We start from the raw sequence: 24,550 nt of genomic DNA, 5'->3' as shown, positions 1-24,550 counted from the left end.
TTGGAAATCTCCTAATGTTTAATTCCTATATATACATTTTTTGACATAATGCTTGACACATGGTAAGGTATTTAATAAAAGCTCATTGAGCTGAGTTGAACTAAAAGGTTATATAGAATGGCTTTAGCTACCTTTAATAAACATGTAATTAATCATCTATTTAGTTTACCTCAAATAATTTTTTTGTCTTTTGCTTAAATTGTATGAATATTTTAAGAGTGAATAGTAGGGATTTTTATATTTTACTTGAATCATTCATATAATTTACCACATTCATTCTTTTAAGTTTGCTGTTTAGAACCAGAGTCATGTGTATATGTGTGCCACTTCAAAAAAAATGTTAAATTGCTTTCTTTAATTATAATTTAATTATTCCATTACAAATAAAAATTTTCCATTTATAAAAATTATTTGTAATTAAATTCTCTTAATTAAAAAACTATATTATTTAATTTACAACAGATTATTTAAACATTTTCTGGAGTATTGCTGTTACGTAAACTGAAATTTAAATTTTATGTCTTATTACTCAGTGAGAAAAGTTGGGAAGGAAAGAATAGTTCATGCAATTTGAAAGAAAAATGTGCAGTATTATCTGACTTTTGTAGCTATTATATAGCATAGCCTGATGTTTAGCGTTGTGATTTGAGATTTGGTTGATGTGTTCATTTTGCATACTATTTCAGTTGAGAGGAATTAAATTTTCCTTAAGTTCTCACTTAATTCATGTAGTTATTCTGGGTTATAGCCCTTTCTTCCTAAAAATAAGTATGTGATATAGCATATGAGTTATGTGATATAATAAGACAATTTTATATTTACTCATATGGAAGTTTCATTTCTAATCAGTGGAGGTATCTATAGTAAACATACTTGTTCTACTTAAAGTTATTACTTGTCATCTGTGATGTCTTTATGTTATATATACCTTGTCTGTGACCCTTCTTCTTTGACATGTAAGATTTTATTTATACCACCTCTGACCTAATAAAATTGTACCTTTGACCTTATGCACTTGACATATCAGATAACTTACTCTTGATCTTTGACACGTTTTGTTTTAAGCCTGTTAAACATAATAGGTAGCTGTCTGGCAAGAAAGGTATAATGTTTTGTGTTTTTATTGTAATTTGGGAAATTTTTCTAGTTTTTTGAAACTTCACAAAAAGAGCTGTTATATGTTTGATTTTTTTTTTCTCTTTCATTGTCTTAAAATCCACTTGTTAAAAGTAGCTAATTTTTGAAGGTCAAAACAAATGGGTGCTAGTTTAAATACATCCCCAAATTTAATTTTTTATATTTGCTAGAGAAATAATGAAGTATAAGTTTTAATTAAACCTCTGATTTCTGTGTCATCCTCTTTTCACACTAATATCTAAAGAAGATAAGAGTGATTATTGTGAATGTTGAAGTACATCCAGCCTTATATAGAGAATGAAGTTAAAAAGGGTTTTTTTTTTTTTTTTAAATCCATATATTTCTGTTTGTGAGACTCCTTGGATTTAAAAGCACATAAAGTATACAAGGTCCGTTTGTTAATCTGTGTACTTAAATAAATTTTATTTTCATTTGATACATGGATGTATAAAAAGGACTTTCATGAAATATCTTAACTTTAATTTATTGGATATTTACAACCAAATGTGATTTTATGAATCCCAAATTAGTATTTCAACTTGGAAAAATTATGCAATTTAGGTGAGTGAAAAAAAATGATATTTTAAACTAGCAAAAACATAAAGATTTACTGTACTTAATGAAATGTAAGCTGATTTCTTTTGCCGGAATGTGCTGGTGTTGAGATGAAAGAAGTCTCCTAGATATCTCCGAGAATTGATGACAGTCCAGAATATAATAGATAATTCCTAATAGATTGATTAATTTCCTTGCCTTGCTTACCTTTGTTTGTAGAAGCCAGAAGTATTTGTTGTCTTTTTATAATCATGTTAGGAAAGCATTTTGTCTGCTTTTCAATAGAAAATCAAGTCAGACGGACAAACCAGGACTCATTTAGAGTAAATCTTTATTTTTCCCCCCAGTACCTCAGTTGGGTACACTTTAAGTTAATTTGAGAAATTATCTAAAAATGCCTTGCCCCCTCTTGTAGGATATAACTTCCATTCCCTTTATTTTCTCTTTAATAGAATAGGAAAACTTTTGTGGTATGTGTATGTATATGTATATGTGTGTGAGAGAGAATGTGTTGTGAGAGAGAACGTGTATATATTCAGTATATAACACACATATATAGCTGATTGTTAACATATAATTCTTCTAACTTTTGGAATTCTTATGGTGGCAAATTCACTCACATTGGAACTAGGGCATACAGAGAGCATGTAGCTATTTATCTGTGCTGATTTAGTCTTCTTCATTAATTTAAGGAAGAAATTTGAACTAGGTAGCCAGTTGTTTTAAACTTAGTTTGATCTAATAATTGAAACAGTCTCTCTAGTTTGTACCTTGCCTCTTTTGAATAACAATCTTTAGCCCCTATCCACTTGCTTATCTCCTTAAGATAGCATCTATGTGTATTGGAGGAAGAGTATGGCTTACCTGACACCATATTAAGAGGAAAAGTTGAGGTCTTTCTACCTGATGTCTTCTTTCCTTTCTAATTTCCAGTGTGAGGCCCTTCTTTACCTGTTCACTTAGTCTCTGGGCCACCAATCATGAAGAATGGCTGGTGAACTCTGATCTGTTCTTTCCACTCAGTGTTACAGTGGAGCATCAGCCTCTTCCCAATCAGGTCACCCTCAGTCCTCTCTGCGCACATATCTCTGAGTCTTTGCCAAACCTTCATTCTGGCCCTGACAGGCTTACTGGCCCTTACCACAGGGTTCACAGCACATAAAAACCAAGAGCATTTGGGGAAAGCTAAAATATCAGACCTCTTCCTGACTGCCTCACATGGCCATATTAATGGACCTATTTGGTGACAAGGATAGATGGAGAGACTGTTTCTTTTGAGAATCAGAATTATACTTTTGCATTACTCTCACTTAGCTAACACTTTATCTCCCTTGGGATATGCATTAAAAAATTTTCCCCCTTTTATCTTCAAAATTTTTTGGCTGGAAAAAGGTACAATGTCCTTTAACCACTCCTTCCTCCTTATTCTGACCAAGCATCTGAGCCTTAAGGTTGGAAAAGGGAATTTTCTTCATACTGTGTAATAAATACTATAGTTTGAATTCTCCTAGCTTCATTATTGGTGTGCTAAAGGGCAAGATAAATAAATTTATTAAATCTCAGGTGATTAGTTTGGTTTATAAACCTTTTGTTTTGCTGCATGTATCTGTATTATATATCTAAAGTTGATTATTATTATAGAGTGTATTTTTCTTGTATTTTTTTTAGAACAAATTCTAACTGCCTTTCTAGCAGAGTTGAACTGGGCAAATGCCATATGCTAAGAAAGTTAAAATAGATCATCACATTTTGAAATATTACCTCATTAACACCTGTTTTGAATACTTTTTCTGATGTTATGTGACCATTGCATTTTTACTGCTAACAATCACAGTCTCTTTTCTGTATTGGTTTTCTTTTAATAAACATTCAGTTTTAGAGATATTGATCTTTAATCAGAACTATAGTTTTCTTACAGTTTTTTTCAGGATTCTGTGTCATTGGGTTAGTAAATTACAACTACATGAAGTTATGGTCCATGAACCTTTTCTTATGAAACATAGTTGATTTATTTTAAAATGCAGTTTCAGGGGTGCCTGCAAGGCTCTGTTGGTTGGGCATCCAACTTTGGCTCAGGTCATGATCTCAAAGTTCGTGAGTTTGAGCCCCGCCTTGGGTTCTATGCTGACAGCTTGTAGCCTGCTTCAGGTTCTGTGTCTTTCTTTCTGTTCCTTTCCCATTCACATTCTCTCTCTCTCTCTCTCTCAAAAATAAATGAATAAACATTTAAAAATAATAAAAAAATGTAATTTCAAATAGGTAACAAATGCCTGCAGTTTAGAAACTTAAGCTCTCTAGTGTTTGATAAAACTCTATTTTGTGGCTCTTAGCTATACAAATGTGAAAAGCCATTTCAACTGTATTTCTCTGCATGAGCCCTTCGACATAATATGTGCTTTTTGTTTACAATATGGTAGTTATCTAATTTTACAGTTTGCTTATAGTAATTAAGACTATTTTTTTCCTTTTTGTATGTTTATGTGGGAATTAGAATGGAGTGTCCCAACCTGATATTTTAAATGTTTAAGTTATGGGGCGCCTGGGTGGCTTAGTCGGTTAAGCGTCCGACTTTCGCTTAGGTCATGATCTCGCGGTTCGTGGGTTCGAGCCCCGCGTCAGGCTCTCTGCTGACTGACAGCTCAGAGCCTGAAGCCTGTTTCAGTCTGTGACTCCCTCTCTCTCTGACCCTCCCCTGCTCACGCTGTCTCTCTGTCTTTCCTAGAAATAAATAAAAAACATTAAAATAAATAAATAAATAAATTAATGTTTAAGTTATAACATATTGGCTGTTGTTTGTAGCTGAGATACACATTCCCTTTACAAAATTAAATATCTAAACATTATTGCTTTTTAAAAGACATATACCCTTAAACTCCTTAAACTCGTATTAAAGATCATGGTAGCTTGGGATGACTAGAATAGTGACTATGTTCATACATCTACATATTACAGACTGATACATACTCATCTGGCTCTTGTGTGTCATTTGTGAGAAATTGCAGAATTGATGCCATGGGCAACGTTGAGAGACCAAAGCAATTGTGATGACTATTTTGCATCTGCTTTCTTTCAGTTGGATGATAGAGGATCAGAAACAAGATTGTAGTGAGGCATTTTTATACAACCAAGCTACTTCTACTTCACTCAAAGTTTTGTAATATATACTTTTTTATATAGAAATTTGATACATGCCAGTCCCTCTGGAAAACAGTGTGGAGGTTCCTCAAAAAATTAACAATAGAACTCCCCTATGACCCAGCAATAGCACTGCTAGGAATTTACCCAAGGGATACAGAAATGCTGAGGCATAGGAGCACATGTACCCCAATGTTCATAGCAGCACTCTCCACAATAGCTAAAACATGGAAAGAGCCTAAGTGTCCATCAACAGATGAATGGATCAAGAAGATGTGGTTTATCTATACCATGGAATACTACATGGCAATGAGAAACAATGAAATCTGGCCATGTGTAGCAACATGGATGGACCTTGAGGGTGTTATGCTGAGCGAAATAAGTCAGGCAGAGAAGGACAAATATCATATGTTTGCACGTATAGGAGGATTAGGAGGAACTTGACGGAGGAACAAGGGGGAGAAGAAGGGCGGAAATGGTGGGGGAAAGGGAGAGAGGCAAACCATGAGAGACTCTTGAATGCTGACAAAAACTGAGGACTTATGGATGTGGAGGGGAGGGGGGGATGGGCTTGGAGGAGGACACTTGTGGGGATGAGCACTGAGTGTTATGTGGAAACTAATTTGACAATAAACTATTTGTAAAAAAATGAATAAATAAAAAAAGATAAAAACACACACAAGAGAAGTTTGATACATGCATAATGTTGAAATATGACAATTTCATGGTGGAACAATTAAGGAAATAAAGGATTCATTAAAAATTATTTATTTTTGAGAACAGAGAGAGACAGAGCATGAGTCGGGGAGAAGCTGAGAGAGAGAGACACACGCAGAATCTGAAGCCAGGTCCAGGCTCTGAGCTGTCAGTGCAGAGCCCGATGCAGGGTTTGAACCCATGAACTGTGACATCATGATCTGAGCCAAAGTCAGACACTCAGCCACCCAGGCGCACCAGAAATAATGAATTTATTAATAGGAGTTTATAAGCAGGAACACTCTTGCTCTGACAAGGATAGTTGAGGAGTTTAGCATTTTATTTGCCTAATTTAGATAATTCTTATTTTCCTTACTAAATAATTGATTATAAATGCTTTTATTTTAAAGGTGTTTTGTTTGTTTGTTTGTTTGTTTTTGAGAGAGAGAGCGAACTACAGCAGGGTAGGAGCAGAGAAAGAGGGAGAGAGAGAATCCCAAGCAGTCTCCATGCCATCAGCACAGAGCCCAATGTGGGGCTTGAACTCATGGAGCTGTGAGATCATGACCTGAGTCAAGAGTCAGATGCTTAGCTAACTGAGCTACCCAGGCATCCCTAAATGTTTTTATTTTAATTTGGACTTTATTAAGTTCCTTATCTGAAATTCAATGGCCAGTATATTAGTTCCAAAGTAAATATTTATAGAGGAGCAGACCCCTGATCAGAGTTATTGAGTTTAAGTAATAATTATTTTGTCAGTTTGACTCCTCTGGCAGTCTTTAAAGGCATATCTCTTGTGTCAGGAAAATCACGAAGTTGCAAAACAAAATTTTCTCAATCCCACAATTTGGTCCTCTCTCTCAAAAATTTGATTTAGATTACAAAGTATTTCAGCATCATAAAGGAGTGTAATAAACCCCATATTTCTGCCACCGAGATAATGAGATAACACTTCTTTCCAGGTCCCTCCATATTTGGAAAGATGGAGGGGATACAAAGGATATAAAGTGTGGGTGGTGGGCCAGGTTCAGGGAATAGAGCTAAATCCTTACGTTGCATGCTGAGAAACCAGTAGCTAATCCTAAAACTGGAAAAAGAAGAAGTAGCAATGCAAAAATGTATTCAGGAATATAGAGAAGAAGGTTAAATTAATCTGCTGAAACCATTGTGCCTGGATTGGGGAGAGAAGTAAGGAGAGCAGTGGGAAACTACTTCTTTGAACCAATGTGTAAATCATGTTTGTGGGTAACATTGACAAAAGCATAAACATTTTTAAAAAATTAAAGAAATACAACAATGGCAATTATGTTCATGCCCATGTTGCTCAGGAATCTTGTGTGTTCTGTTCATTATATTTTGTTTATAGTTAAATTAGATAAATTGATACATCTGCAACCATAGAAGGCCATCATAGTGAACTTGGATATTTTGGCCAGTTACATGCCTAATACTTTATTTTTTTAAAATTGATTGCAGCAGCCTTTGATGCCTTTAATCCAAATACTGGATTTTTTCTTTTTTCTTTCTTTTTTTTTTTTTTTTGTTGTTGCTTTCTGTTCCTATTATTTGTAGAATAATAATAAAACAGCTATCTGTGTATACCCCACTCAGGTATCTCCTGAGTATCTCCTGGTAGGAAATTATGTTTTTGTTTATTTCTCCTTCTTTTGCTTGTGAAAGAGATTTTCACTGGCTAGAGATTTGTGGCTTAATAATTATTCTCTCCAATTAATTGTTAAACTAAGAAAATTTGGTTTGAATTTTGATTGTGATTGCTATGGAATTCTAGATTAAATTGGCAAAGGTGGGTATCTTTTAAATATTTTTTCTTTCCATCCAGCAACATTTGTCTACTTATGTCTTGCATTTGTTTAGGTGTCCTTTAGTTTAGCATTAATTTTCTCCATTTAAGTCTTAAACATTTCTTAGTAGGCTTATTTTGTTTCTAAATTAATTGGTTTTAAAAGAGTTTTAAAATTACAAAATTTAAAATTAATAAATTCAAACAATTTTGAATTACAGTTTTTATTTTCTTTTAAACAAAGAGGTATTTCCAACGTTATAGAGGGTGGCAGTGCCTTTTGTTTTATGAGTATGAGTATATATATGTGTCGTTTAAAAGTCTGAAGTGATGCATGGATTTGACTGCCATCTTGTATAGGGACCAGGCTAATCTTCTGGGCATTGTTTCAGTTTTAAACTCTGTGGTACTAACATGAGTGCTATCCTTTGTTTTTCATTTCAACTTTTGTACATTCTGATCAGAGTGTAAGGTTTGTCTAGGTTCTACTATGGAGTTCATTGATTTTCTTTATAGCTTACTACACTATAAAATTTTAAGAATAGATTTTCTCTCTCTTTGGGTATATATAATATGTATTAGATCAGATTTGCTCATTGTTATACAAATATTTTCATTTTCTTACCTATATTTTGTGCTTACTAATATCCTTTTCTCAAAAGTGGGAAGATTGCCAGTATGCTATTATTATTATTATTTATGCATGTCTAGTTGTGTTTTAAAAATCAATATATATAAATCACAGTGTTTTATCATCATGATTATAACTATTTACATAATTTTTCTCTTACTGATGAGAAAAAGTGTAAAGCATCCCTCTTTCCTATTTCGTACCTCTCTTTGAATATTATTTTTGTATGGTTTAATTTTGCAAACCTAATTTTGGATAGTGCTACCTGATATGTCCCTTTATATCATTTCCCTCCCTTCTCCATTTTGCTTTTGTCCTCCTGATAGTTTTGTGTTTGCACCTAGGTCTATTCCTAAAAAGCATAATTTTATTTTAGCTATTTCCTGGTTTATAAAGAAGTACCATGCTATATATACTCTTTTGGACTTAACTCTTTTCTGCTGACTATTATAGTGCCTCAGTCCATACAAGTTAGAAAATTGTTGCCTTTTTTAAAAAAATGGACATATTTTTTAGAAAGAGAGTGCACATGAGCAGAGGAGAGGGGCAGAGAAAGAGAGAGAGAAAGAGAATCTTAAACAAGCCTCTCACTCAGCGCAGAGTCCAGTGTGGGACTTGATCCTACAACCCTGGGATCATGACCTGAGCTGAAATCAAGAGCAGGACGCACAACTGACTAAGCCACTCAGGCACCCCAAAATTGTTGCTGTTTTTTAAACAACTTTGAGGCACAACTGTCATAAATTAAACCACACTTAATTTTAAGTTTACTCTAACTTTTAGTACCTTTGTACCCTTGAAACCATCACCATGATCAGGACCATGAACATGTCCACCACCTCAGTAAGTTTCCTCATTCACTGTATCCCTGCCTACTTTTGTTCTACCAATTTTTGAGAAAGGGATATTGAAACCTTTTATTTTAATTGTGAATTTTTCTATTTCTCTTGGCAGTTCAATCCATTTTTGCTTTATGTTGTTTCAAGTTGTATTATTAGGGTCATAAATGCTAATGATTGTTATGTCCCCTTGATTAATTGTCCCCTTTCGTATGAAATTACCTTCTTTATTCCTAGTAATATTTTTTACAGCCTGATCTAAATATTAATTGTCCATTCCAACTTTCTTTTATCTAGTGTTAGAGTAGTGTATCTTTTTCTATTCTTTTAACATATTTATATTTTTACACATGTCTTTTTCTTAAACACTTAAATAGACTTACAGACAATCAGTGTCCTGGTGCTCTTGAGTTTGATGTGAAGCTACTGGGTCTCTGAAGCTCTTGTCACCTAAGACTGTGAAAGCCACTCACAACGGAGGAGTTTGAGCTCTGTCTCTGAGCATTCTTTTCACTTAGATCTGTTATCAAAAGTGTGATGTTATTTGTGATCTTTGGTAATATTGTTACTGGGATATTACTGAAACGGCTTCAAAGGATGAAGCCGAATTGTAATCTAACATGCTGTATTTGAAGTCTGAGAATTCTGAGAAAATACCTTTCACTACAAAGCTTGGTTCAATATAACTGAACCATTCCCTGTTGCAGTATTGAGTTCAACCTTTCTCTAGCTTCACAGCATAATAAATTAATAAGCTTGTTGAACTCTGTGCTTTCCTTTGAGTCATTTGTTAAACCTCAAATTAGATCAGAAAAGAACATCAGAATCTATAAAACAAGTCTTTACCCCATTTATCATCTCCACCTATAAGAAAACTGATGGAGTATTTGTAATTGTCACTGAGTGGCAGGGGGACAGATGGTCGACTGTCATCCTATCAGAAGATGGCCTTTTCTCTTTGGCCATGGTGTCTGTTTCACAGTATTTCATTAGCTTCATTTTTCTTATCTGTCACTTGAAACAATGTAATACTTAGACTATAGTAGATAAAAATAGAAGTGTATCCTATACCTGTAGAAAGGGACCTTGGCGGAGTTGAATCTTTTGTCTGATTAAAATTGTCTATCAGGTTTTAAAAGTTGTCATTGTCTTATGTTTAATTTTTCAAAAGGACGGTGTCAGAAAAGACATTGTTTTGATGAAAGGCATTACATTTAAGATTTTATTAAATTTACTGTTTGACAAATTTTTAAAGTTTTATTTAAAGGTAATGGAATTCTCAAACTTTTTGTCTTTTTAAGCATTTTTTCAGCACCTGCTTGTGCACTTTTCATTAGTGCAGGCACCAGGGAAGCACAGATAAATGTCAAGTGAGCCTAACTCTTCAGTATATGCTATCTCTCTGGGTGTCATGAATCTCTAAACACACTCGTTTTAAAAACTGAACTAGTTCTTTATATGGTACTTTCATTTTTGAATAGTGTTTGGGTAATATCTGCAGATACTTAATTTGATATGGCAAATTCCATCTCACAAATCACTAATTACAAATCATCTTTCCTCTGAACTCATTTTGGAGGATAATCTGCTGAACAGTTTTGTGGAGGAGCGATATCATTCAGAATAATAGTTTCCTACAGATTGTTTTGGTGTTATTCTTGGTAAAACTTTGACACCCAGAGAATCGTACCTCTTTTTTTTTTTTTTTACAAATAGTTTATTGTCAAATTAGTTTCCACATAACACTCAGTGCTCATCCCCACAAGTGCCCTCCTCCATGCCCATCCCCCCTCCCCCCCACATCCATCAGTCCTCAGTTTTTGTCAGCATTCAAGAGTCTCTCATGGTTTGCCTCTCTCCCTTTCCCCCACCATTTCCGCCCTTCTTCTCCCCCTTGTTCCTCCGTCAAGTTCCTCCTAATCCTCCTATATGTGCAAACATATGATATTTGTCCTTTGAGAATCGTACCTCTTTAACTTAAGCAGTTCGCATAAATCCTTAACAGATAGTAACTATTGAATTAAATGTTAATAAAGTAAATGTTAGTGACCTAATTACAATTTATTGTTTTCAATATTACCATATCTGTGGAGAGTGGTATTCAAAATATATAATAGAGTGCTGTCTAAAAATACCATGTTGTTTTTAGGTGAGTATGCTTTTAATTCTTCCCTTGTTTCATCTGCTTCTCTTTTTCTCCTAATTTTTCTTCTTTTCTTCCTTCATTTCTCCATTCCCCCACATCCTCCTCACCCCTCACTTTTCCTACCCTTATCATCATGCAGAAAAACAGAAACATGTTCCAGCCCTCCAACCTCCACTTTCCACAGTTTTTGTAAAAGGTGGTGAGAAAATGTTGTGAAATGTCTCCTATTGATCTTATTTGTTGCTCTGCCATGTAGGCTTAAAAGAATGGAATGCCTCATAATATTTTTAAGAATTTAAGAAAAAACATTATTTGTTTCTAGAATAGACTGATGTCATTGGATTTTAGATTCATAGTTGAAGAAGTACAGGATGAGGTTTAGAGAAAAATGTTTTTCCAAACAATATGTGAAAACCCTTACATTCATTTCTTATACATTTAGATTAGTAACTTGGCATCCACACTGCTTTTGAAAGCAAACTTTGAGTTGCAGAGAAATAAGTAAGCTTCTTGAGCATGAGATTGGATTTCTATGAAGAAGACTTTTGATTTTCAAACACAGATACATTTGTATTATTGTAATGAAGCTTTAGTCCATTTTTTCCCCCAAAAGAGATGTATTTAAAATTCTTTTGATCCTAGAAAGAACATCCTTAAAAATTCTCATGTCTGTAATATTTTAGAATAATGTGCAGCAGATTATTTCTTTTGATGTATCACATTTTATGAAATGTGTTTATTCTGAGATATAACTTGAGTTCTAAAAATGGCAGTTCAATAAAATTCTTTATTGTGTCACTTACGTTTTCTTATCTATCGTATTTTTGAACTTTCATATTCTTTTCCAAAGATCATGAATCTGTCTGTAGCTTAATTTTTTTCATGTCTCTGTTAAAAAATGAGGAACTATGAGAATTTTAGGAAAAGTCTGAAAGAACACCAGGGTAATAAATCCCATATGAATGATTTCATTTAATATAGTAAATTATGGTAGAAAGTCATAAAAGGTAATTTAAAAAATAAGGGTATAAACTTTGATGATATCATGTCCGTATAGGTATTAGTTTCCTTATGTACTTCATTCATATTTCATATTGTAGCAGTGTTTTTTAAATAAGAAATCACAATTGTGACTTAAAAATTAGACTTATAATTTGTGCGTGCGTGCGTGTGTGTGTGTGTGTGTGTGTGTATAATTAGCCATTACTGATTACTTTTTGGGCTTGTTACATCATTAGAAAAGGGAAGACTTTAGGATTTATTGTCTAATCCGCTTATTTTACTAGGGAAGAAACTGAGGCCCAGAGAAGTCTCTCAGTCATGAGTTGTAGAATGTATCTTGCTGTAGATATTTTGGCTCAGAGTTCAGTGCTGTTTCTATTGCATCACTCTGCTTTTTAATGACTAAAGGAAAAACAGTGTCTCCTATTAATGTTTATGTAGGATTAATAGTATCAAATAGCCAAAATCGCCAGCTGAGACTCATTTTTGACTTGTTGAGGGAGTAGGACTTGCATTGAGCCAGGATTCCGTGAGACTAGGAGTTGTACTTTTTCTGTTAGGAAGGAAGGAGATTCAGGGGCCTTTGGGGTGATTTTTGGTCCTGAGTACTTTGCATTTTGAAAATGACTAAGTGGGGCGCCTGGGTGGCTCAGTTGGTTAAGTGTCCGACTTCAGCTCAGGTCATGATCTCATGGTTCATGGGTTCAAGTCCTGCGTCCGACTCTGTGCTGACAACTAGCTCAGAACCTGGAGCATGCTTCAGATTCTGTATCTCCCTCTCTCTCTCAGACCCTCCCCTGATCACGCTGTCTCTCTCTCTCTCTCTCTCTCTCAGAAATAAATAAAACATTAAAAAAAAAGAAAAAAGAAAATGACTAAGTAAATAATAGATACTGTGTCTTAAGGGGTATATTTTTCTTTTTCTTGTGCCTGTGGCATAATAAAACTGTAGTAGATTAAAAAGATGAGGGTAGTTTTGCACACTTATATTCATTCTTCCACAGCACTAATAAGCTTACAACAACTATAAGCTTATACAAATCAACAGTCTTTTCTTTAAAAGCTTGTTTTTCTTTGCATTTCCATATTAGCATTAATTTTGCAATAATTAAAATTTTAATGTAGAAAACTGGATAAAAAGTAATGTTTACTGTTAACATATTTTCTGTTCTTAGTATATGAATATATAAATTTACAAGCTTATTTATATTTAAACTACATTGCATAGATTGGAATCCTGAACTTTCATTTAACACTATCCAATGTATGTTTTTAATAGCATTACTACTGTTTAAAATTAATCAAATCTGTGTAGTATCATCTTAATACATGTGCCATAATTTATCCAATCAATTCCCTACTGCAGGTATTCTCTTGTAAAACTCACTTCAGTGAATATATTTATAGAGAAATATTTTTTTTATCTCTATTTCTCTGTGGTAATTTTGCAGAAGTAGTATCTCTATTATTTTTTTAACAGAGCATGTTATTAAATATTACTAAATATTAAGTAGAACACTTAATACTGATATCAGGGGTAATGATATCTGAAAAGCTCCATTTTTAAATGGCCAGAGCTATAGATAACTTGAAGCAAGTAATATTTTCAAGTAAAAGGAAATGAGATTGCTCTATTTTTCTGATCCTGGCCAGTTTCTTTTAAGAAAGGATGTCATCAAGAATGAGAGCCAAAAGGTCAGGTTCTAGGGTTCAGGGCAGGGCTCAAATCATACCAGGAATCTAGAACAGTAAGTAGGGAAAGAAACAAGAACTAAATTTTATGGAATGGACTACTGCTGAAGATAGATTGGAGTGAGAGGAAGTGCTGCCTGCCTGTGTACTCAGGTACCCAAGGATTGCTCAGATATACTGGATTCTGGACCTTGAGCAGCAAGATTAATTTCAAAATGTACCAACTAGTGGATGGATCCTGCTAGTGGACTTCCTGTCACAACAGATTGGGCTATGGAATTAGGATGAAGAGCATTAGAGCCTTCATCTCTGACTCAGCAAGCAGAGCCTGGATCTTTTTGGTCAGCATTCTTTCTTAGGAGGCTCAGGTTATGCATCATATTGTAATTTCCAGTTAACTTTTGGCCTGTCCCATAGCCTCAGGCGAAAGAGGGCCATGTAAGGAATATGATTGGATCAGTAAAATATATCACTACCTCTTTCAGTAAAACACTTCCATACTATTTCTACTTTTTTTGGCAAGATATTATCTCCCGTCCTTATAACAGATTTCAGACTTGCACTGCACACTTTAGTGAGCAAATCTGCAGACATTAGTCTGCAAATCTGTTTATTACATTTTAAGTTTAGCTCTTAGATATTTCAGAGATATGCATATTATGATTTCATTTACTTCTTTTGGCAAGCCAGATAGAGTTTTAAAGATTCATGTGTACAAATAACTTTTCCTTACAAGATGACTCTTTTCTGAACTGGTTATTATGGAGAAATTAAAACTTAAGTAATGGACAGAATAGTGTGATGAACCTCCATGTACTCATAACTGAGCTGTAACAATGAAATTCATAGTGAATCCCTCCCAAATACTATTTTGAAGTCAATTCCAGATACCATTTCATGATAGCTATTTTTAAAAAGACTTTCTTTCTGCTTATTATACATGTTTATTATAAAAGAGAAAATTAAAAATATATCACATTTATCTAGGAACATTTTAGTATTTTGCCTTCTTTTCTTTTTTTTTTTCCAAGTTTTCATTTAAATTCTACTTACTTAACATATATTGTAAAATTGTTTCCAGGGGTAGAATTTAGTGATTGATCACTTATATATAACACCCAGTGCCATCCCAACAAGTGCCCTCCTTAATACCCATCACCCATCATCCACCTCCCTCCATTAACCCTCAATTTGTTCTCTATTGTAAAGAGTATCTTGGGGCGCCTGGGTGGCTTAGTCAGTTAAGCGTCTGACTTTCGCTTAGGTCATGATCTCGTGGTTCATGGGTTCGGGCCCCACGTCGGGCTCTGTGCTGACTGCCAGCTCAGAGCCTGGAGCCTATTTCAGTCTGTGACTCCTTCTCTCTCTGACCCTCCCCTGCTCACGCTGTCTCTCTCTCTCTCTCCTAGAAATAAATAAAACATTTAAAAAAAAAAAAAAGAGTATCTTATTGGTTCTTTTCCTCTTTTTTCCCATATGTTCATCTGTTTTGTTTCTTAAATTCCACATATGAGAAAAGTCATATGGTATTTGTCTTTCTCTGATTGACTTATTTCACTTAGCATAATATAGTCTAGTTCATTCCATTTTGTTGCATATGACCAGATTTCATTCTTGTTGATAGTTGACTAATATATGTATATACATATGTACATATGTATATGTATATGTACACACACACACACACACACACACACACCTTCTTTATCCATTATTCGAAGGACATTTTTGTTGATATTGCTGGTATAGGTATCTGGGTATGTGTGTCCTTTCAAATCTGTATTTTTGTATCCTTTGGGTAAATACCTAATAGTGCCATTGCTGGATCATAGGGTATTTCTGTTTTTAGTTTTTTGAGGAACCTCCATACCGTCTTCCACAGTGGCTGTACCAGTTTGCATTCCCACCAACAGTGCAAAAGGGTTGCCCTTTCTCAGCATCCTCATTGACACCTGCTGTTTATTGTGTTGTTAATTTTAGCCATTCTGACAGATGTGAGGCAGTATCTCATCATGGTTTTGATTTGTATTTCCTGGATGATGAATGATGTTGAATATCTTTTCATGTGTCTTTTAGCCATTTGTATGTCTTCTTTGGAAAAGTGCCTATTCATGTCATCGACCCATTTCTTAACTGGGTTATTTGTTTTTTGGGTGTTGAGTTTGATAAGTTCTATAATTTATAGATTTTGGATATTAACCCTTTATCAGATATGTTGTTTGCACTTATCTCCCATTCTGTAGGTTCCCTTTTAGTTTTGTTGATTGTTCCCTTTGCTGTGCAGCTTTTTTCCTTGATGAAATCCTAGTAATTCATGTTTGCTTTTGTTTCCCTTGCCTCGTATCTAGTGAGAAGTTGCAACAGCCAAACTCAAAGAGGTTGCTGCCTGTGTTCTCCAGGATTTTGACGGTTTCTTACCTCACATTTAGAAATTTATTCTTCAATCCATTTTGAACTTATTTTTGTATATAGCGTAAGAGAGTGGTCCAGTTTCATTCATGTTACCCTCCAGTTTTCCCAACACCATTTGTTGAAGAGACTGTCTTTTTTCCATTGGACATTTTTTCCTGCTTTGTCTAAGATTAGTTGACCATTTAGCTATATATGCATTTCTGGGTTTTCTATTCTGTTCTATTGATCTATGGGTTTGTTTTTGTGCCAGTACCATACTGTCTTGATGACTACAGCTTTGTAATCTAGGTTGAAGACTGAAATCGTGAAGTCTCAGGCTTTGCTTTTCTTTTTCAGGATTCCTTTCAATATTCAGGGTTTTTTCTTTCTTTTTTTTTTTTTTTTTTTTTTTTGGTTCCATACTAATTTTAGGATTGTTTGTTCTAGCTCTTTGAAAACTGCTGATGGTATTTTGATAGGGATTGCAGTAAATGTGTAGGTTGCTTGGGTAGTATTGATATTTTAACAGTGTTCTTCCAATCCTTGAGCATGGAATGTTTTTCCATTTCTTTGTGTTCTCTTCAGATTCTAAGTGTCCTATAGTTTTCGGAGTACAGATTTTTTCCTTTGTGGTTAGGCTTATTCCTAGGTATCTTACGGTTTTTGGTGCAGTTGTAAATGGGATCAATTCCCTGATTTCCCTTTCTGCTGCTTCATTATTGTTGTATAGAAATGCAGCAAGTTTCTGTACATTGGTTTTATATTTCCACCTTGCTGAATTCATGTATTAGTTATAGCAACTCTTTGGTAGTGTCTTTTTGGGTTTTCTACATGGAGGGAATATTACATTGTCTGCAAATAGTGAACGTTTGACTTCTTCCTTCGTGATTTGGATGCCTTTTAATTCTTTTTGATGTCTGATTGCTGAGGCTAAGACTTCCAGGACTATGTTAAATAGTAATGGTGAGAGTGGGCATCCCTGTCTTGTTCTTGGCCATAGAGGAAAATCTCTCACTTTTTTGCCATTGAGGATATTATTAGCTGTGGCTGCTTTGTATGTGGTCTTTATGATGTTGAGGTATGTTCCATCTATCTGTACTTTTTTGAGGGTTTTTCTCAAGAGTGGATGCTATATTGGGGCACCTGGGTGCCTCAGTCAGTTAAGCATCTGACTCTTCATTTTGGCTCAGGCCATGATCTCATGGTTCCATGAGTTTGAACCCTGCTTAGGGCTCTGTGCTGACAGTATGAAACCTGCTTGGGATTCTCTCTTTCCCTCTCTGCCCCTCCTCTGCTCGCATACACACTATCTCTCTCAAAATAAACTTAAAAAAAAAAAAAAGAATGGATTCTGTATTTTGTGAAATGTTTTTTCTGCATATATTGAGAGAATCATATGTATCCTCTCCTTTCTTTTATTAATGTGGTGTATCATAATTGATTTGTAAGTATTGAACCAGCTCTGCAGCCTAGGAATAAATCCCTCTTGATTATAGTGAATAATTCTTTTAATGTATTTTTGGATTCAATTTGCTAGTATCTTGTTGAAAAAATTATATATCCACATTTATCAGAGCTATTGGTCCATAATTCTTTTTAGTCAGGGCTTTGTCTGGTTTTGGAATCAAGGTAATGCTGGCCTTATAGAAGGAGTTTGGAATTTTTCCTTTCATTGCTATTTCTTGAAACAATTTGAGAAGACTTGGCATTAATTTTTTTTAAATGTCTTATAGAATTCCCCTAGAAAGCCATCTGGCTCTGGACATTTGTTTGTTGGGAGATTTTTGATTACTGATTCAGTTTCTTTCCTGGTTATGTGTCTGTTCAAAGTATCTATTTCTTCCAGTTTCAGTTTTGGTAGTTTGTATGTTTCTAGGAATTTGTCCATTTTTTCCAGATGCCCAGTTTTTGGCATATATTTTTCATAATATTCTCTTAAAATTATTTGTATTTCTGTGGTATTGATTGTTATCTCTCCTCAATTCATGATTTTATTTGAGTCATTTTTCTTTTAGATAAGTCTGGCTAAGGGTTTATCAGTTTTGTTAATCTTTTGATGAACCAGCTCTTAGTTTCATTGATCTGTTCTAACTGTACTTTTTTGTTTCTATATCATGTATTTCTGTTCTAGTCTTTATTATTTCCCTTCTTAAGCTTGCCTTAGTCTTTACCTGGTGTTCTTTTTCTAGCTCCTTTAGGTATAAGGTTAGGTTGTATATTTTAGATTTTTCTTGCTTTTTGAGGTAGACCTGTATTGCAATAAACTTCCTTCTTAAGACTGCCTTTGCTGAATCTCAGAAGTCAAAACTTGTCATTTTTTCATTTTCATTTGCTTCTTCTTTAATTTTCTGGTTAACCCATTCATTCTTTAGTATGGTGTTTTTTAACCTCTGTGTATTTGAGGACTTACCAAAATTTTTCTTGTAGTTGACTTCAAGTTTCATATTGTTATCCTCTGAAAATACTCATGGTATGATCTCAATCTTTTTGTACTTGTTGAGGTCTGATTTGTGACCATGTGATCTTTTCTGGAGAATGTTCCATGTGCACTGGAGGAGAATATGTATTCTGCTGCTTTAGGATGAAATTTTTTAAATATATCTGTTATTTCCATCCAGTCCAGTGTGTCATTCAAAGCTGTTAATTCCTTATTGATTTTCTTAAGTGCTCTGCAGTAAGTGTGGTATTAAAGTCCCCTACTCTTACTGTATTATTAGCAATGAGTTCCTTTATGTTTGTGATTAATAAATATAACTGGGTGTTTCCAATTTGAGGGCATATTTGTTTATACTTGTTAGATCTTATTGATGGATAGACCCCATAATTATGATATAATGCTCTTCTTCATCTCTTGTTACAATATTTGTTTCAAAATCTAGTTTGTCTGTTATAAGCATGACTCCTCTGGCTTTCTTTTGATGTCCATTATCATGATAGACGGTTTTCCATCCCTTCATTTCTAATCTGCAGGTGTCTTTAGGTCTAAGGTGAGTCTCTTGTAAGCATCATGTAGATAGGTCTTATTTGTTTGTTTGTTTATTTGTTTTTTAACCATTCTGACACCCTTTGTCTTTTGATTGGAGCACTTAGACCATTTTTTTAAAATGTTTTATTTTATTTTTGAGAGAGAGAGAGCGAGAGCACAAACAAGAGAGGGGCAGATAGAGGGGGAGACACAAAATCTGAAGCAGGCTCCAGGCTCTGAGCTGTCAGCACAGAGCCTGACATGGGGCTCAAACTCATGCAAGATCATAACCTGAGCCAAAGTCGGACACTTATTCGGCTGAACCACCCAGGCATTCCCCGCTCCCCCAGAGTGATTATTCATAGACATAAATTTAGTGCCTTTGTGTTACCTGTAGAGTTGGTGCTTCTGGTGATGTTCCCTGGTCCTTTATTGTCTTTGTTGCTTTTGGCTTGCCTCCCCTCCTCCCCCCACTCAGTCCCCTTTAATATTTTTTGCAGATCAGCAAACATATGGTATCTGTCCTCTGCGTGACTTACTTCACTGCCTCGAGTTCTATCCACGTTGCTACAAATGGCCAGATTTCATTCTTTCTCATTGCCATGTAGTCTTCCATTGTATAAATATACCACATCTTCTTGATCTATTCATCAGTTGATGAACACTTAGGCTCTTTTCATGTTTTGGCTATTGTTGAGAGTGCTGCTATGAACATTGGGGTACATGTGCTCCTATGCCTCAGCACTCCTGTATCCCTTGGGTAAATTCCTAGCAGTGCTATTGCTGGGTCCTAGGGGAGTTCTATTATTAATTTTTTGAGGAACCTCCATACTGTTTTCCAGAGGGGTTGCACCAGTTTACATTCCCACCAACAGTATAGGAGGGTGCCCATTTCTCCACATCTTCACAAATCAGGTTTTGCAGTCATGAACTCCTTTAGTTTTGTTTGGGAAAGTCTTTATCTCTCCTTCTATTCTAAATGACAGTCTTGCTGAATAAAGGATTCTTTGCTGCATATTTTTTCCATACAGTATGTTGAATATATCCTGTTACTCCCTTCTAGTCTGCCAAGTTTCTGTGGACAAATCTGCTGCAAACCTGATCTATTTTCTCTTGTAGGTTAGGGAATTATTTTTCCCTTACTGCTTTCAGGATTCTTTCCTTGTCTGTTGATTTTGTGAATTTGACTATAATATGTCTTGGTGATGGCTGGCTTTTGTTGAATTTAGTGGCAGTTCTGTGCTTCTTGGATTTTGATGTCTGTTTCCTTCCCCACATTAGGCAAATTCTCAATTATATTTGCTCAGATAAGCTCTCTGCCCCCTTTTGTCTTTATTCATCTTCAGAGACGCATATGATACAAATCTTATTACACTTTAAGGAGTTGCTAATTTCTGTATGCCTGCATTTGTGATCCAATATGTTTCTAACTCTGGTCTTTTCAACTTCATTGTTTTTCATAATTTTATCTATCATTGATTCATTCCTCTGCTTCATCTGTCCTCATTGTCCTGACATCCATTCAGGTTTGTATGTTGATGTAGCATTTTTAATTTTGGCATGATAAGTTTTGAGTTCTTTTGTAACTGCAGTAAGGGATTCTCTATTGTCTTTTATTCTTTTTTATGCCCAGGTGGCATTCTCATAATTGTTGTTTTAAATTTGAGTTCAGACATTTAATTTATATCTCTACTGAATAAATCCTTGGCCATGATTTCTTCCTCCTCTTTGTTCTGGGATGAATTCCTCTGTCTTGTTATGTAGCAAGGTAAAAAACAAAAACAAAAACAAAAAAGGAAGCTAGATCCTAAGTGTGTTTTCATCTTTTTAAATCTAGATCATTTATATGTATGCATTTGTATATGTGTATGTATTTATATATGTAAAATAAACATGAATTAAAAATTTTTTAAAATTAAAAACTTGCTTCTTCTGTATCCCAAGGTGGGGAAAACAAAAGGTAGCTAGATCCTGTTTCCCCTAGAGCTGAAGCTTTGCAGTACTCTATGATCAATAGACTTCATATGTGCAAGGGGTTTGCTGGTCTGCTGTGGGTGGGGCCTACTGTGCTGATTCTCAGGTGGAGATGCATCTGCAGAGCACAGGGTAGGAGATTTGGTGTAATGAGCTCCAGCTGCTACTTTGACGGCACTTATTTGCTCATTGAAGTTGGTTAGTGTTTATGGGTATGGTGAAAATGGTGTGGTCCCACTGTTTCGTCCTTAGAGCAGGGATCTTGTGCCTGACACTCTTTAGGAAGCCCTTATAGAAGAGCAAATAATCACCTGTTTTGTGTCCCTGGCTTCTGCCAGATCCTTGCCTTCACCCTGCCTGCATCTGAGCTGTCTGCCTGCCAGGCAGCACGTCATTCCTGTGTTCTGTCTCAGGCACATGGCTAGGTTTCAAAACTCCAAATTTTGGGGCGCCTGGGTGGCTTAGTCGGTTAAGCGTCCGACTTTCGCTTAGGTCATGATCTCGCGGTTCGTGGGTTCGAGCCCCTCGTCGGGCTCTGTGCTGACTGCCAGCTCGGAGCCTGGAGCCTGTTTCAGTCTGTGACTCCCTATCTCTCTGACCCTCCCCTGCTCATGCTGTCTCTCTCTCTCTCTCCTAGAAATAAATAAAAAACGTTAAAAAAAAATTTAAAAAAAAAAAAAACTCCAAATTTTAATAGAGATCCATGGTGCAGACCTGCACTGATCCTCTGGGGGAACGGTCTTACTCAGTGGCCAGTGCCAGCTTCTCCTAGAAATCGATTACACCATTGCACAGCAGTTGGGAGTTTTTGGTAAAGCACATCAGAAAGCCAGCACCAAGGCTTGCTGCCCTCAGCCAGAGTCCCTGTTCTTATTTAGTGAATGGGCAGTTCACTGGCACCCACTGGGTCTTTTGTCCCTGGAGAGACCTTGCCACCTTTCCCAAATGCACTCTAAGCAGACGAACTACTTCCTATGTGACCCCAGGGATCCTTAGACCATGCTGCCTCTACCTGGTCTCTGTCCTGCTTCCCCATGGGAGCACCACTAAGCCCACCAAGCACAACCCAGACAATGGCGCAGATCTTCATACTTCAGACTGTGTCCTCCCCTGTTTACAAAAACTTGCAATATTCAGCTCTTTCCCTTCCTCAGTCAGTGGTTTGGGGGAAGTTTTTTTGGTGCAGTTCCCCATGCGTGCTTTCACTCTTTCTCTTTTGCCTCTCTCTTGGCAATCAGGGCTCCTTCCCCCGTCACAACACCCACAACTCGTTTCTCCCCGTATCAGCCATCTACAGCTCCTGCTACTCCTCCAAAAAATATGGCTATTTTTTTCCTCTAATTGAGCATTTTTGCTCTCTCAGTTCTCAGATGGATTTCTTGGGTGTTCAATATGATATGATATTTATCTAGCTGTGTTTGAGGGATGAAACAAGCTTAGGGTTTCCCTACTCCTCTGACATCTAAATTCTTCCTCCTGCCTTATTTTCGTTATGCATATGCATATACACATATAGGTATACGAAGATATATATAGGTATATATGTAATTTTTTTTCATGATTGCATTAGTTAAAGACTAATCTGCTCTGATAAAGGCAACAAAAATACAATGATTTTGAGAACACAGAAGTTTATTTCTTACAGTATTACCCTTAGGTTAACTGTATAAGTATTCAGGGTAGATTTATGCCATGTTATCTTACTTTTTTCTTTCCTTTTTAAATTCTATTTTATTTTATTTTTATTTGAGTATAGTTGACACACAATGTTTTATTAGTGTCAAGTGTAGATCTTAGTTTATGCAGTATGCTGTGTTCACCACACATGATATTGTATTACCTGGTTAATACAATATCATTTACTGTATTACATATGCTGTGCCTTTTATCCCTGTGAATTTTGTAACTGGAAGTGTGTATCTCCCACTCCCCTTCATCTATTCACCCCTCTCCTCTGTTAACTATGAGTTTGTTCTCTGTATTTATAGGTGTGATACTTTATGTTTATTTATTCTTTGTTTTTTTTTCTCATGGAATCAAATGCCATTTGTTTTTTCAGCGACCCATCTTTTTTCTCTGTCATCCTTTAGTATATGCCCTCTCCTTTAGACTCAGAGCTGTGTTAGAGGCTCTTTTGTGTTCCAGTCTGTTGAAGAGAAATAAAGTGAATGGATCTTCAAACACTGAGCATGCATTCATATTCTGTTGATTAGAATTCACTCACATGGCTACCTCTAGCTAGAGGAGAAACTTACAGGACTAGGAAATTCAGTTCCTAACTAAGGAATAATGTGACTTACTAAGGCTCTGTTACTGTCCAGTGTCCAGTGTAAGTTTTCCTTGTGTCCTCTCTCTTACATGACCATGGCAGGTGAGCCTAGAGGCTTGATCAGAGTAAGGTTCAACTGAAATCCATAATTAGTCTTGAATTATATAATTGGGAAATCTATAATTGTTGTTCAGTTCTTTTGCCAGGATGAATATAATGTCCTGATTGTCTTTTTTTTCTTATACTGATGTATTGCTTGTATTGATTAATAGATACCTATACCCATGAATTGATGGATATGGGTATATTCCAATTTTATATTTCATTTTCACTTATTATTTTGTATATATTTATAAAGAGATGCTTTCCTTCATCTACTATTTGGTTACTAATGGCAGGATAAAAAATTTTTCCACCACTTTTAAAAATAATGAACTGGTTCTTTAATATCCTACAAAGCCATCCAACTAGTTTTTTTAATGTGTATTATTTTTAAAATAATTTTAATATTTTATTTATTTTTGAGAGAGAGACAGAGCATGAGCAGGGAAGGGACACAGAGAGAGGGAGACACAGAATCCAAAGCAATCTCCAAGCTCTGAGCTGTCAGCACAGAGCCCAATGTGGGGCTTGAACTGGGAGTTCATAACCTGAGCTGAAGTCAGACGCTTAACTGACTGACCTACCCAGGTGTCCCTTAAATGTGTACTATTAAAAACTCATGGATTTAAATACTTTTCAGTCATTGCAAATTCTCTTTTTTGAAGCTCAAATTATGCCATATTTTGGTCAGTAGGAGTCTCTTAAAAGGTTTGCCATCAAGTTTTTTTGACATGAGCCTCACTGAATTTGATAGTTATCCTGCTACTTGGTATGGCAAGATATTTAGCCTTTTTATCAATTATTTCACTAAGAAGCCGTTGTTACTTTTATTAAGAAATGGTATATTAGGGTTGCTAATTGCTATTAGGTAGGTTATTGTGAAGAAGACTAGGAAATAAATAAAATGTATGTGATATGTGTATGAATTGTGTATTTACACTTACATATACATATGTATGTACATATATGTTTATTTTTTATTTAAATATGATGGGCTCATGAATTCTTAAAACTTAAGTTTAAGACTACAGGCATTTTTTTTTTTTTTTACAAATAGTTTATTGTCAAGCTGGTTTCCATATAATACCCAGTGCTCATCCCCACAAGTGCCCCCCTCCGTGCCCATCCCGCCTCCCCCCCCCCGTCATCCATCAGTCCTCAGTTTTTGTCAGCATCCAAGAGTCTCTTATGGTTTGCCTCTCCCCCTTTCCACAC

General features: G+C 35.4%; 1 protein-coding gene across 3 annotated transcripts in view; it reads left to right on the top strand.

Annotated features, from left to right (window-relative positions):
• Window positions 1–24,550, top strand: part of SCAPER (S-phase cyclin A associated protein in the ER) — a 514,984-nt gene that overhangs the window by 208,719 nt on the left and 281,715 nt on the right. The window lies entirely within an intron of this gene.

The sequence above is a fragment of the Hyaena hyaena genome, unplaced genomic scaffold, assembly GCF_003009895.1.
Source record: "Hyaena hyaena isolate Hyena2069 unplaced genomic scaffold, ASM300989v1 scaffold_137, whole genome shotgun sequence".
Lineage (NCBI taxonomy): Eukaryota > Metazoa > Chordata > Mammalia > Carnivora > Hyaenidae > Hyaena > Hyaena hyaena.
The sequence above is the reverse complement of the archived record's forward strand: the minus strand, read 5'-3'. Positions and strand labels throughout refer to the sequence as shown.